Below are 13,878 nucleotides of genomic sequence, written 5' to 3'. Positions count from 1 at the left end.
GCATTACCTGTGCTATTGGACTACATATGCCTTACTGTTACTTCTGAAAATTTGTAATGAGTATTTGAGTACTAGTTTGTTTCTTTGCTTTCCCACCAGCAAACAGATTACATATCAAGACTTCTTTTTCATATGGAAACTTTTCTGTATCCTTACTAAGACTTTTTTCCCCATTTCTGTCAGAAGCATAAAAAAAAAAAAAGCACAAAACTCAAACCTAACTTTAAAAGTTGCATCTGTTCACCATCTGAATGTAGACCAGGTCTTAGAGTATTTAAAGGACAATCTGCAGCTGTGCTTGCCTAATTTCAGAAGAAATGTGAGAAATTGCATCAATGGGGTGGATATCTCTTGAAAGCTCAAGATGAGTCATATGAATCAGAGGCTACAGGGCACCATAATTGGACACCTGCAAGAGAAGGCTTTTGCCAGAAGAACAGCACAGAATGAGAAGCAAGTGGAGAACAGGAGGATTTAAACTATTCTAAGTTACCATTTTCGCTGTTTTTTTATGCCTGTATACATTCAAGTTCCAGAAAGTTACTTTTATTTAACTAGCATGAGAAATGTGTGTATTACGTGCACATACATTTTTAAAATACACAAAGATTTCACGTGTACTATTCAAACTGGGTTATACTACTGGCAGAAAAGTAGTATTGCAATTGCTGAGTTTTGGTGGACAGATAATACAGTAAAATAACTTTGGGAAACTGAAAATGGTTTCCTAAGTTTAAAGATTAATTTTAATACACAGCCCTATAATTATATTGTATATCTTAAAAAGTCCAACACACTGTATAATTAAATAGCTACTTATTAAACATATGACCCCACAGTCTTACAAAATTATACCCCTATAACTAACTTATTTGCCACTGAGGCCCACAACTATTTTTAAATAACAAATTTTTCCTTATATTAAAATTTTACAAAGGAGATTAATTCTGATAGAATAAAAGTTGCATCAACATTTCAATTCTACATCGTATTGTCTCAGGGTTTATAACCTAGCTGAAAAGATAAGGGCTTTCCCCCCCCCCCCCCCAGCACATTTTCATTCATTCATTTACTCGCTTATTCTGTAGAAAAAGACAGCAATAGATACAGCTTAATTATACGCTAAATAGTTCAAAAGCTGCCTCCGTATGATTATACAGTAGCAAAAGAAAAACAGCCACCAAAATAGTATCCTCTAAACCAAGCTACATCTGATGTAACTTCAGAGAAGCAAATCAAACCTCATGTGCAAGGTAAAATCCACACCACACTCTGAAATCTGTCTTCTCTTTAAGAGAGGGCTTAACATGTACAAAAAAAGCATTGCTTCAGCATTGTCCAAAAAAAAAAAAAAAAAAAGTAGTAGCATGGGAAGCTCTCAGATAGTAGACAGGAAGCCAGAACTGCTTAAACTACTGTGGCAAAGAAGTGGCACGTAATGGGGGATTTCTCACCACATTGAGCTCCTTAGACAGCAACAAGGTTGTTGGGGCAGGAAGGCATGTGGTCCCGGTGAAATCATTCCCTCCCCTCTTCCAGATACAGGGCTGAGCTGTCCTTGTGATCAGGGATCTCTGCATAGCAAATAGGCCTGAGGCACTTGTATGTAACATGTGCCAGACACTGTGCTTCCTCATAACTACTAAAAAATGTATGATGATATTTCTATTTTATAAAGCCTCTGTTGGCCATAGAACAAACCTCTCCCCTGGGTGTTCTGGGAGCCAGTCACAGGCTGCAAGGAAATATAGCCGTGGTCCCGGGGACAGCAGCAAGGCACAGGGTCTCTGGTGACTTTTCAAGACCTATTATAGGTTTTGGAGAATCTGCAGATTTTGGCACCAGATTTACTGCTTGTGCCAGAAACGGAAAACAAATTATCCCTGAGCATCCAGAACGCCTGTTTGATGGAAGCTCAGAGGGGAACACTAATGAATATTCTGCTTTCCGTGTGGATAGGTGAATGCCTCAGTGCACAAATACGAATTTATCTACAAAACTATAAATATAGTTTGTATGTGAGGGAGGTTTCATCAAAATTGGTCACTCTGTCATTACGCTAGGAAATAAATTCAGTGGAATGTAAATGGCTTAAGGTAAACGAGCTATCAGCTTATAGGATATTTTACCAAATGACTCATATATGCTCGCGCTTTCCCTCTTCCCTGTCACTTCATTGTAAAAATGAAATGAAGAATTAAGTTGATCAAGGCATCAACAATCCTGGCTGTGGCAGTGTTTAGCAGAAATGAAAAACAACCTGCATGCACTAAACAGTCCAGAATATATTAAAAGACTAGTTTGTTTTTTTTTTTTTTTAAACCTTTGTACTCCATGGGCAACTGAGAGAATCTAGCAAGATACTTGGCAGTCTCGGCTCATAACAAGAAATCCCTCTTTGAAACGTACTGTGGAAATAAATGGATTAATTCCTCTGGGCTCAGACCAAGAAGACGACAAAAGTGATGCTCTGCTCCGATCTACATCTGTACATAGTCCCTCTCTCCTACAGCTGTTAGATCATCAGGGACAACTTCTCTTATTTCTTTCCCAATTAGGCATGCTTTCTCTTTTGAAAGTGCGTGACAAGCTAGCAACTGCACGCCATAGACAGGCTGTTGTGTCTCAGCAGATGAAACAGTACCTGACATGATAGCTCTACTGACTAATGTTATGCCACAAAACTGCACCTTCACCTTCACTGCAACCTGATTTCTTCTGGAATGTAACATCTTCATGACAGTAAACTTCACATGAAGAAGGGCTAACCATAAGAGCCTGCATTCATTCTTTCTTTTCAGTAGAAGGAGGAATCCTGAAAGAACAAGAAAAGCAAAGGTTTTCTGGAGAACTCGCTGTAGCTGCTGCTTTGCTACTGCCCGTAGGCAGGACTGTTGCATTGGCTGGCAGTATAGCCTCTGCCCATGGGGTCAACGCTCGATTCTTCCCTCACCTACAGCTGATTAAAGTTAGTGCAGTTTCAGTGTGAACCTGGCCCTGGGGCAGTCTGTTCTGACTGAATAATGTATGTTTAACCTGCCCCCCCCCCTTCCCGCCATGGACTCCAGAGAGCTCTGCAAAGGCGAGGGGAGCTTTCAAACATTTTTCTCCTTCCTACCTACAAGTGGAACTGCTGACAACTAGGGGACCTCCCTACCTCTCCTCCTGAAATCACACAGTATTTCTTCAGGAACAATACCGATCTCTTGGGACTATAAACACGTTTTCTGATTTCTGTCCTAGCTACACCACTCGGATCTGAAAGTTAATCACAGAGTGTTTTGCTGCTTTGCGCTGCTTAAGAGGAACCAGTAGCACTGGGTCCTAGAACGAATACAAAGCAGGGTGAGGAAATTCGCTTATAAGCCTGTATGGAGACGAGAACAAGAGGATGCTGCGGACCAGAACCAGGTTGCACAACCTGCCCCAGCGTTTCAGCTCTGTGCTTTTCCCGCATCGCCTGTGTGTGAAGAGCCAGCGTGTGTGTGTGAGGTGCAGAGGAGAGAGAGAGAGGGTAAAAAAGGCAGTTCCTGTGGTTTCTGGTTTTGACAGGAGCTAAATATAGTCTCTTGCATGCAGTGTCTTCTACAATAACGGTGCTTATAACCCAAAATATTCTCTCATTTCTCTGTATAAAATCACATCAATCACCACTCACGGTTCCCGTACGATCGAGGCTGTTTCTCCAAGCTGGGTCTCAGCCAGCCTCCAAGGAGGACACCAGCCCCATGCTGGGAGCTCCAACACAGGGTCTGTCTGAACCTCGGCTGCCATCGCCTCCCTGCTCTGGTCAAACTTCCTCTGGCTGTTTTCATTCACCTTCTGTAGGAAGGCAGGGATGCAGTAGCTCTGCAAATATGCATTCCCTCTCACATACCTCCTTGGGATTGAACTAACCAGGTCAAGGGATTAAGAGGGTTTTCAATATGTAAAATATCTTATTTGGCTATTTGTTTTGCTCCTTGGTATGAAACAAATTACACTCTAGCTGTTCATGAAGTGGTTTCAAACAAAGCTGTTCAATCACCTATAGCCCAAACAAGGGAGAGGATTTTCCACGACCGGTTTCTTTACCTTATTCCTTGTTAATACCTTTGCCTTTAAATACTTTTAAAAATTTACTTGAAATTAAATTCCCTGAATTAATGCCTTGGAAACATTTTAATCTTTTCTCTAACTTTTTAATCTCTTGAATTCAAGTTGTCAGTTGTATAAATTGTATTAAAGGTCTTTGGGGGAATTATTTTAGTTAAATGATAAATATTCAGTAATAATAAAAGTATTAATTTATCTGTAATTAAAATCACAAGATCCTACAAAAGATATACAAAGAAACCTGTTTGGAATAATATAATTTATCTGGACTTTCAAAAAACCTTTAATGAGTCCTGCACGAGAGGCTAATAAAAAATTAACTAGTTGTGAGGTGAGAGATGAAATGTGAATTGGAAACACAGTGCTAGAATATAAAGCGTATAAAGACATAGTCATTATGCAGTATGGCAAAAGGTTAATAGTGAAATAGTCCCCAAACTATGTTCTAGCCTTATGTAATACAGTTAGCAATGATTTAGGTTACTGTGAACCATGAGAAAGTGTTACGAAAGTAAGAACCTTAATTAGGTGGGAGGACAACATGAAGGCAGATGAAAGTCATCGCTGACAGGAAGATGGTAATACACATTAGAAGAAAGCTTGTGAATTATTCTTACAAGGTTTTGGGTACCAATCATGGAAGAAAGACCTGAGCATCATGGTGGACAGCTCAAAGAATATCTGTGATCAATATGCAGTGGCTGTCAAAAAGCAACACACAGACTGTTCCAATGCATAAAACAAAAAATAATACTGAAAATACAGTGTCATTTTGAAAATTAGCAGCATAGTCCCATTAACTGGAACGCTATGTCTGATAGCCCCAAAACATTCGGTAGCATTACAAAGGACAGAGTGAGAGAGAAAGGAGAGGGAATAAAAATGATTATAGGCTTTGAAGGTTTTCTTTCTGAAGAGAAACTGTGAAAAAGTGTTTACAGAAAAGAAGAATAGAAAAGGACTTAGCACTGGACACTGTCAATAATGAATAGTATAAGGAAGAGAAAATGAGTACTTCTTACCCTATCTCGTAACAGGAGAGACATTCAATGAATATGAAAACAACACATTTAAAATAGATTATAGCTTTTTCCTTTTGATGTTGTAGATGAGTCCATAATAACAGTCTGCAAGATTTGTGGCATCTTCTCCTGAAACACTGACTGATAATGAACTGAATATTTCACATGTAATTCAGAACAATGGGATGGAGTAGAAAGCTTGTTAAGAAAAATAAAAGGAGCCTTCTGGAGATACGAATTTTCTCTCCCTCTAATTTCTTTTCATAAAAAGGTTATGATGGTCTTAACAGAAAAAAAGAAGAGACTGGAATTATTAGGAAGAAGAAAGGAGATGGAGTTAAAGCTAACACTAGGGTTAAAGTGCAAATTAAACTTGTCATTCAGAATGATAATTTCACGGACTGATGACAACTACCACACAACTGACCTTGAAACTCCCTCTCATTCGATTGCAATGTGATATACAGATCATTACAATGATTGCTCTTCATGTTGTATTTTCTTTATAAACTACAGTAACTGCAATTATGGAAGTAAAGCCTGCCTATAAATAGTGTGAAATGGAGAAGGTTTTTGATTACATATTCACCCAAAATGCGGTAGACCTCGAGTTATGGGTTTCTACCCTCTGCACTAAAAAACAGTCATTATGTCTTACCACATTTATCATCAGTCATGCAGGCTACAGGATGTGCCACCCCTCTTCCACTGGGCTGCTGAAGAGAGTCTCTTCTGGACAGGCACCCTGTTCCAGTTAAGTTTAAGTTGCTCCTGGAAAGGAAAGTATAATTGTCTCTATATAAAACGTCAGCTTGCGACACCAAAATACATAGTAACAACGCTGGTATCTGTAATCGCACCTTGTGAAGCGCCTGTCATTAGGACTATAAAAAAATATGCACAATTTTCCACTTTGGTGGCATTATATTGCACCATACATCACAACAACACCTCAGTTAATTTACCACGTCCATTTTTTTTCCCCAGCTGGCCTTCACGACATTAACAATAGGAATATTTTGTACTGTTCAACAGGGTATAGATGAAAAATAATGTTTGGGAGCTGTTCAGATAGAACGGTCATGAAGCACATTACAGAATAAAAATAGATGAAATAAATTTACTCCAATGAACTATCTCAGTTCACATGTACAATTAATCTTAAACTGTTACTTACAAACAGAAGGCAAATAGACAACTTTGTATGCAGGTGTTAAGTGTGTGTTTATACATATGTGGAAAACTAAAATATGCTTTTCCAATATGCCTGCCTCTCTACCAATAGCAAGCTAAAAATGACATGAAAGAGATGAAGACTGCAAAATGAAACAAACAGACCGCATGCGTATCGGGAGGAATGTAGCCTGCCATTCCCTAAGGAACAGAGGCTGTGTCTGTCCCCACGATGGGTTTGACAATTAGCAGATCCTCACGATTCCTTTGCAGCAGCCAAAACCATACAAGTATACTCAGCAAGAGAGGCGGAAACAGTGAGTTATCAAGCACATGTGAATAACATCTCAAAGAATTCCTGTTTCAAACAGGTACAGCGATCAAACGAGGCAGGTGCACCACCTCTCCTCTTCAAAGGCATATAACAAAGGGAATTTTTTTTTTTCCTGTACAGGGAAGAGGGAATAGGAAAGAACACAGCTGCAAAGGGGCTTTCCCCCCCCCCCAAACACGTACTTTCAGTTTCTCATTTCAATCACTGATCAAGTAAGTCACTTTGCTTCAATTTCTTCTTAAGCACTTTTGTGTTTCACCTCTGGTAACCAATAATAAAGGGTGTATCACAAGGAGAAGGGGCCCCTGTGAGTCTAATCAAAGCATGGCTGCCTGCAAACCAGACATCCAACCCCAAGGCCTGAACAAAAGCAGCAGCATGTTCATTAAAAGTGTGTCCTATTCTAGCTAGTTGTCACTTAAGTATTCCTTCCTCGCATGAAGCCACAAAGGCTGCCTGCACCCCAGCGTCATATGATCTAATATATCAAGAAAGTTTTAAACTGGCTATTTCAACCTCCAGATTAATGTAGCTTAATGCCCCCTGTAAGAGTGAGGTCCGTCACCCCCAGGTGGCTCTCCAAAGCAGGCAGAGGAGCGGAAGACGTAGCTGCGTTGCTGGTGCTGTGCCATGCTGGCACCCAGCTGAGCACAACGTTGATCTCTCCAGCCCTGACATTGCCCCTTCCTGAGGGCTCCTCCTCCCTTCACTTGTCTGAACATGCTCAAATCCACCGCAGGCAAGACTAGGTGGCTTACCTGAAGGATGTGAAACAACAGGCTTTGTAATGCAGGCTCTGGGGTCGTTAGGGATGGGCTGGCAGCAGGACCCGGTGTGGGAGAGGTCCTCAGCAAGGTCAGTCGGTTCCCAGTGTTGCCCTGGCCAGCACCACCTGTGAACAGGCACAGCAGTTTGTTAATTTGGGGCAGCCAGGCTCACTGCATGAGCCCAGCCCAGAGGCATGAGAGCCCCGCACCGGGGACGGACAGGGCAGCGGGCACCAGTGTTGGGCAAGCAAGCACCCAGGGAACGTGTTTGCGCGGGATGTGTGCTGGTACTGACGTCTGTGGCACCAGCAGGCAGGCAGGGCCACATGAATCCCTATCAGCTGCTTAAAACCACTCATCGTGGTGTGCTTATAGCAGACTTGGGGTGAGATGCCACTTTTAAACAGGAACAGAAAGTGGTGACATCTCTTCCTTTTTGAGGGACACACGGGAGATGGGAAGAGGAGACTAGTTTTAGAGAGATCTGTTCTCACGTATTTCCTTGAAGAAATGTGTTTCCCACTCCCTGCAGTATCAGGTCACGGTAAGAGCATGCCATTCTCACCAAGACCAAAACACAGGGAGAAGAGGGAAAAAAAAAAAAAAAACCCCAACAACGGCTGCTGCCAGCCACCTAACTACAAATGCTCAAGAACTGTTGGAATTTTCTCCCTTCACTGCCACTGACCTCAATTACTTTTCCAGAGAAAATTTCAACTTCTTCAATTATATTCAGTGCATCTCTAGCTCATCAGACGAAAAATTGGGAGACTTTTCACAACACACAAGACTCATCCTCCTGTGAGTGAGAACCTGCAGGTAGGAAGGGGAAGAAAGGAGAAAGGTAATTGGAAAAGCTAACCTTAGTGTAACGAAGCTATTTCCTCAAGGCTCTCTTTATAATCAAGAGAGGCTCTTTCAGGTGATGATACACAGCAGAGGTTTTCTTTGTCTACTACCCGCACCGCAGCCAAGGTGGGTTAGGCTCACGGGACTCAAGCTAGCCACTGTGACAATCCTCTATGCTTACAAACAACGGACCAGACATACCATTTAACTTCCTTGAAAACATGACTGCAGCAATGACCACCAGAAAAGGACACCAACAGAGGCTCTGAACCTGGGTGGTGGGGAACAACCAGAGAAGGGAGAGGTGGATACATCTCCCTCCTGATACTTCTGCCCAGGAACAGGGGACCACTGAACCAGACGACACCTCTCTACACGAGCATGTGCAGCCAGAAGACAGGCTGATTTCGTAGTCTGCCAGTGAGATATCCCAACCCCTGTGGTTCCCTACAGGGGCACAGAGACCAACAGGACCCAACTCCACGCTACGTGTTGACCCCAAGAATACTTGACCAACACAGACATAGTCAAGGTAGGAGAAGTAGTGACTGCAATCAATCAGACAAAAGGCCTTATTTCTCTCCCGTTTAAATCATTTGGAGTATTTCCAATTAGCTTAAGTACAACTCCAAGGCAAAAAGGGGCCCCAGCAATTTTAGAGGGAAATCATTTCAATTAAGTAATTAAGCAACAATTATAGCAGTCAACAAGCTAAAAACCAATTAGCATTTCACATGCAGGTCTCTTAGTGTCTACTCCAGTGAGAAAGGCTTTGGCCTCACTTGTCGCCAGCCACTCCAAAATTAAAGACAAATTCTCTTACTTCTTGAAGCTTTGACTCCTCTTCCACTCTCTCTTTCCCCCACCCCCTTCTTTTAAAAAATGTTGTGGCTTATTTTCCCCTTAGGAGAAGCTTTGGTCCCCACTGTATTTTACAAAATAATGGAAAAAGTTAACATGAAGTGGACATAGTTTAAAAATACAGTCAAAATACAGCAGTTTTTTCTTAATGGACTCATCTGTTTTACCAGTTAACGAACCGGTTTACCAACATGCTAAGGTTTTAATTTGCCTTTTTTTAGCAGTTAGAAGAAAATGCCTGATGATAGTTATAAGGAGTAGACAAGAAAAGAAAATCCTTGATTCTAGTCACAGTCAAATTATAGACTTGCTTGAGGAAAGTATGTAAAGAGAAAACTAAATATAAAAAGTAGAATATGTCTGAAGTGACCTCAAGTTTTTCCCAAAGTATAAAGCAGTGTTTCGCTCATGCCACTTTTAACCTAGTAATGAATGTTTTATGTACTTTTAAAATACTTTATTCTGCATTTTGACTTGACCATTTCTTAAAAGTGTTTTGACTAATAAAAATTGTTTAAATCTACTAACTTCTCTAATTAAAAATATATAGAAGTACAAGTTTTCCTATTCTCTGAAAGTTATTAGAGCAACGGGAGTCAATTATTTCTATTGACATAATAATGGATTCTTGCTTTTGTAGATCCTCCAAAAATTAGCCTTATAATTGGACGCATTTCCTCAACACTGAAAGATAATTTAAAGCTGTTTAAGAATGGTCAATGAAGCTGACTCAGCCAAGAAGTCCCGGAAAAAGGGATATAGCCTCTCTCATTGTCTCTTAGGACTCAGATATTAGAACCACTTTTGAAAACTAAATGTTAAGCATGCAAGATCAGAAACAGTGTCACAAGTTCCTTCCCAACATCTTTTTGGTTGACATCTGAGACTAGTTTTCTCCAGCAGTTCTCTACCTTGACACATAAAGGCTGTTACTGCATGCAGTACTGCAGAAAAGTAACTAATATCTGAATGTTTAACATCATGAGGGATTGTGGAAGCTAATACTTACCATAACTGAAAATTTGATGACAGGCAGGTCTGTATTCAGTGAACTATTTGCATAAAATACACAGTACAGAGCCAGGCGTGGATGCCTAACATTGCATTGCTATAAACACCTCTGCCACAGCATGCTTTTAGGTTGTTGATTATAGGGCCAATGAAGTAATGTATTTCCTCAATGGCATAACATTTTTACTCTTCTCCATTTCAAGACCAAGTTCAGTAAAAATAAAGCAGCCTATTTTATGTAAGAGGCAGTCAGGCAGTAAACCTGGGCATGGCCTAGCTGCACCTACATTAGATGACTTCTGATAGTAGAGGTCTCTTTAAATAAAGTCATAACCAGATCGGATTGCAGAAAGGTAAGGCTAGACTAATTCAATCACACTTTTAAGTAACCAGAAATAACCATTGAGCAAAGTAATTAAGATAATAGAAACAGCACTTCTTGAAGTCTTTCAGTCAAAACTTGATAGCTTGCCAAAATGCATCCTAGAGCTCAATTCATAGCCTAGACGCATGCATCACTTCCTTACTGTGCATAGCTGTCTGCATTACAGTATTTGGGTTGGATGACCAAAAGGCTCCCTTAGGTACTTAACAGCTCATCTTGCCTCGTTAGCTACAATATGATGTATCAAGTGAACTTTCAGAAGCCTACTTATTCTTTCAAAAATTACATACAAACAAAAGTGTATCTTATTAACCTAAATGATTGAAGCAAACACAAACCCAGAAACAGGCTCAGGCATCCTGAGTTATTACTTTCACTTGTAAACAAGACAGAACAGAGGATGCTTGCTTTTGAAAATAACCCATTTTGCACAAAATCCCTCACGGGAGAGCCATGCAGCAGAAGTAAAGTATCAATGAGCAGCAGCTTTTACTAGACAGGATTTTAAGTTTAGGTTGAGTTCTCTGTTTATTTTAAGCAGGACATGAAAGAAGAGCCTTAAGGTGCATATGCAATGATGGGTTCTCAATTAGCCATTACACTGCTAAGGAAAGAAATCCCAGAATCCCTGTAGATCACTCAGCTCTACGGCAATCAAGAAAATAGACTGGAGAGAGGAAGGGAAGGAAAAAAAAACCCACAAAAACTCCACTGTATCACTATGTAACTCCTGGAATACCGTTATTTTGCATACTACATGGTATTTCGATTTTTTTTTCCTTTTCTTTATAAAGAACATAATAGAATTAAAATGGTAAAAAGGGCAGGAGGAATGGCCAGGGCCATGGAACAATCCCACACAAGGAGAGATTAAACAGATGAAGTTTAACTTCTAGAAAAGATAAAGCAGAAAATATAGAGTTTCTAGGTCTATAAAATCATAAATGAGATGGCAAACAGGAGACAACTGTATACTGCTCTTCACAAAATAAATGGTAAGGTATCAAATGAAAGTGATCAAGCTGTAAGAGAAACATACTTTTACATGTACTCTACAGTTACAATACTGAAATTCTTGTCACAGGATGCTGTAGAAACCCCTTCCCCCCCAAATAAAAAAAGGAGTTAAAGAATTAGACCATTTTATGCGTAAGGTCTTCAACAGTGGTGCACAGAGCCTATGGCTCAGGTTAGTCCCTAAGCAACAGACTGCTACAAACTGGGAACGCATACTGTGTACTGACCACTGTCAGAGAAGGGAAACTGGGATGGACACACTTTTGGTCTGGCCTAGTACAACCGCTCTTCCAAGCATGCATCTGTTAAAATTCACAGGTTGGAAGTACTGCTGCTCACTGCGTTATTGCTTCGAGCTACCACTAAATTGCTGATAGCAGTAATGGCAAAAACAACAGCTATTCTTAAAAGATCATTTCATTAAATATCCATTAATATTTCTGGGGAAAAACCAACCAACCAAACAGAAAGTGCACATGCCAGCTGAAGTCCTGATCTTTTTTCCTCAAACAGCACAGTATTTTTGTAAACTAGTATGAAATCTCACAAAAATTCTGTGGCTTAAGCTGGCTTTTTCTGATCAACACATCAAGGATCAGATGAGGTGTTTTTTTTTTTTTTTTTAATAAAAGAGGCTTTATGTTTTCCCATTATTGCTTTAAAGTATTTCCATTTATTAAAGATGCAACTAACATGCTTTTAAAACTCATACAGAATATCTGAAGTTATGGGTTTATAAAATTAATGCTATTAAACCCATAATATAATACGGGAAGTATCACTAGATAAACTAAGTCTGTACGCGGAAACAATCATGAAGTAAAGATCATTTTGAGTAATAGTAGACAGCTATCAAAGAAAAATAACAATTATCCAAATTGTTCTTAGAAAGCATTCTTTCAAAACTAACTCTTTTCCTGGGATTAAAACAGACCCTGAAAATGCACAAATCATTTTAAAAATGAAAAGTACAGTAGATAAAAAACCAAAAAACAAATCTTCACACTTTAAATAAGATATACCTTGTGATGCAAATAAAGCATTTTTAGCTGTAAAGTATAGCGTGACAGAAAACCTTGGCTTTTTTTTTTTTCCTGCAGCATGAATTTATTTTCCATGCAAATACTTCTGTCTGAAAATGATTTATTACATGAAAACTTACAGAAATATATTCTGTTAAATACAGAAAAAAATTAAAAATTGTCATTTTCTTAGAAAAATGTTCTGTGACAAGAATTACGCAAAACTAGTCTATTTCCTTAGGAATTGTTCTATTTTCTGTTATAAAACAGCTACCAAATTTTCTATAATATTTACACATTAAAAGTGTAAGTTTTCATATGCCCACCAGTTGTGTTCATTTAGCAAAGTAAAAAATGCAGTCTTATTGGATCAATGATAGGCATAATATACAACCATTATCTCTTTATCCTTCCTACTGACCATGTTCACACCATTTCAGAGACTTTCAGAATTTTCCTTACCTACTAATGAGATTTAGAATCTTGCCCAGATGATTTTGATTTGTTACTCAAACAATGATTATTCAGCTAATTGCTTCAAATGAATCCAGATATAACATCATATTATTAAGTGCTGCAACTGAAAATTTTGGTAAACTTTGTTTCCAAGAAACTGGAGCTCTTTCAACTATATTGCTCAAAGTGAATGAAAAAATTTTTGAAGCATCTTTTGTTTCTATTGCTTATTTTTTGTATATTGAAAAGGACATTCCCTATACATTATCATTATAGTGCTAGAATTTAAACCTATGAGACTTTAATTCATAGTTGAAATTTTTTTCTACATTTACAAGATCACAAAGATAACTAGTTCAGAATGCTGAGTTATTTTAAAACAAATTGTAAAAGTAACACGGAAGAAGTTGACACACTTCCTGATGCGACATTTAAAACTGCAATGCTGCAGTTTTAATTTTTAACTCTCAAAGAAAAAAATAAATCAAATGAAGCATTATTTTCTGAAAACATTGGTCAGACTTGCTTCCATATTTGTGAATATAAAATAATATATAAGTAGCTATGGAAAGCCTGAAGTGTTTGGGCTGATGTCTGTAACTTAAAAAATAAAAAACAATTTTTCATGTAACATTCATATTGTAATGTCAATTTTTATGCCACACTAGCCTCAATATCTCTGATCTTCAACTATTAAGCAAAGTCGAAAACAAACGTTCTTCAGACTGTAAAGGAACAAAGGATTGAAACTAGGTGACAAAAACACTCATTTCATTGAGATCGTAACTGCTTTATTCACAAAATATAAGCAACTTTGTCTTCTCTCTCAATGAAAATTCTTTCCAAAGGAAGAATTTAACAGAAAGAGTCAACGCAGTTGTTATTA

General features: G+C 38.9%; 1 long non-coding RNA gene across 1 annotated transcript; it reads right to left on the bottom strand.

Moving 5' to 3' along the window:
- Positions 1-5,787: 5,787 nt before the first annotated feature.
- LOC138067639 (uncharacterized) lies at positions 5,788-8,225 on the bottom strand. The gene is made up of 3 exons (XR_011141889.1): positions 8,080-8,225; positions 7,383-7,516; positions 5,788-5,888 (listed from the first exon to the last, which is right to left on the bottom strand). It is a non-coding gene; the product is annotated as an uncharacterized lncRNA (long non-coding RNA).
- Positions 8,226-13,878: the final 5,653 nt, after the last annotated feature.

The sequence above is a fragment of the Struthio camelus genome, chromosome 6 (assembly GCF_040807025.1).
Source record: "Struthio camelus isolate bStrCam1 chromosome 6, bStrCam1.hap1, whole genome shotgun sequence".
Taxonomy (NCBI): domain Eukaryota; kingdom Metazoa; phylum Chordata; class Aves; order Struthioniformes; family Struthionidae; genus Struthio; species Struthio camelus.
The sequence above is the reverse complement of the archived record's forward strand: the minus strand, read 5'-3'. Positions and strand labels throughout refer to the sequence as shown.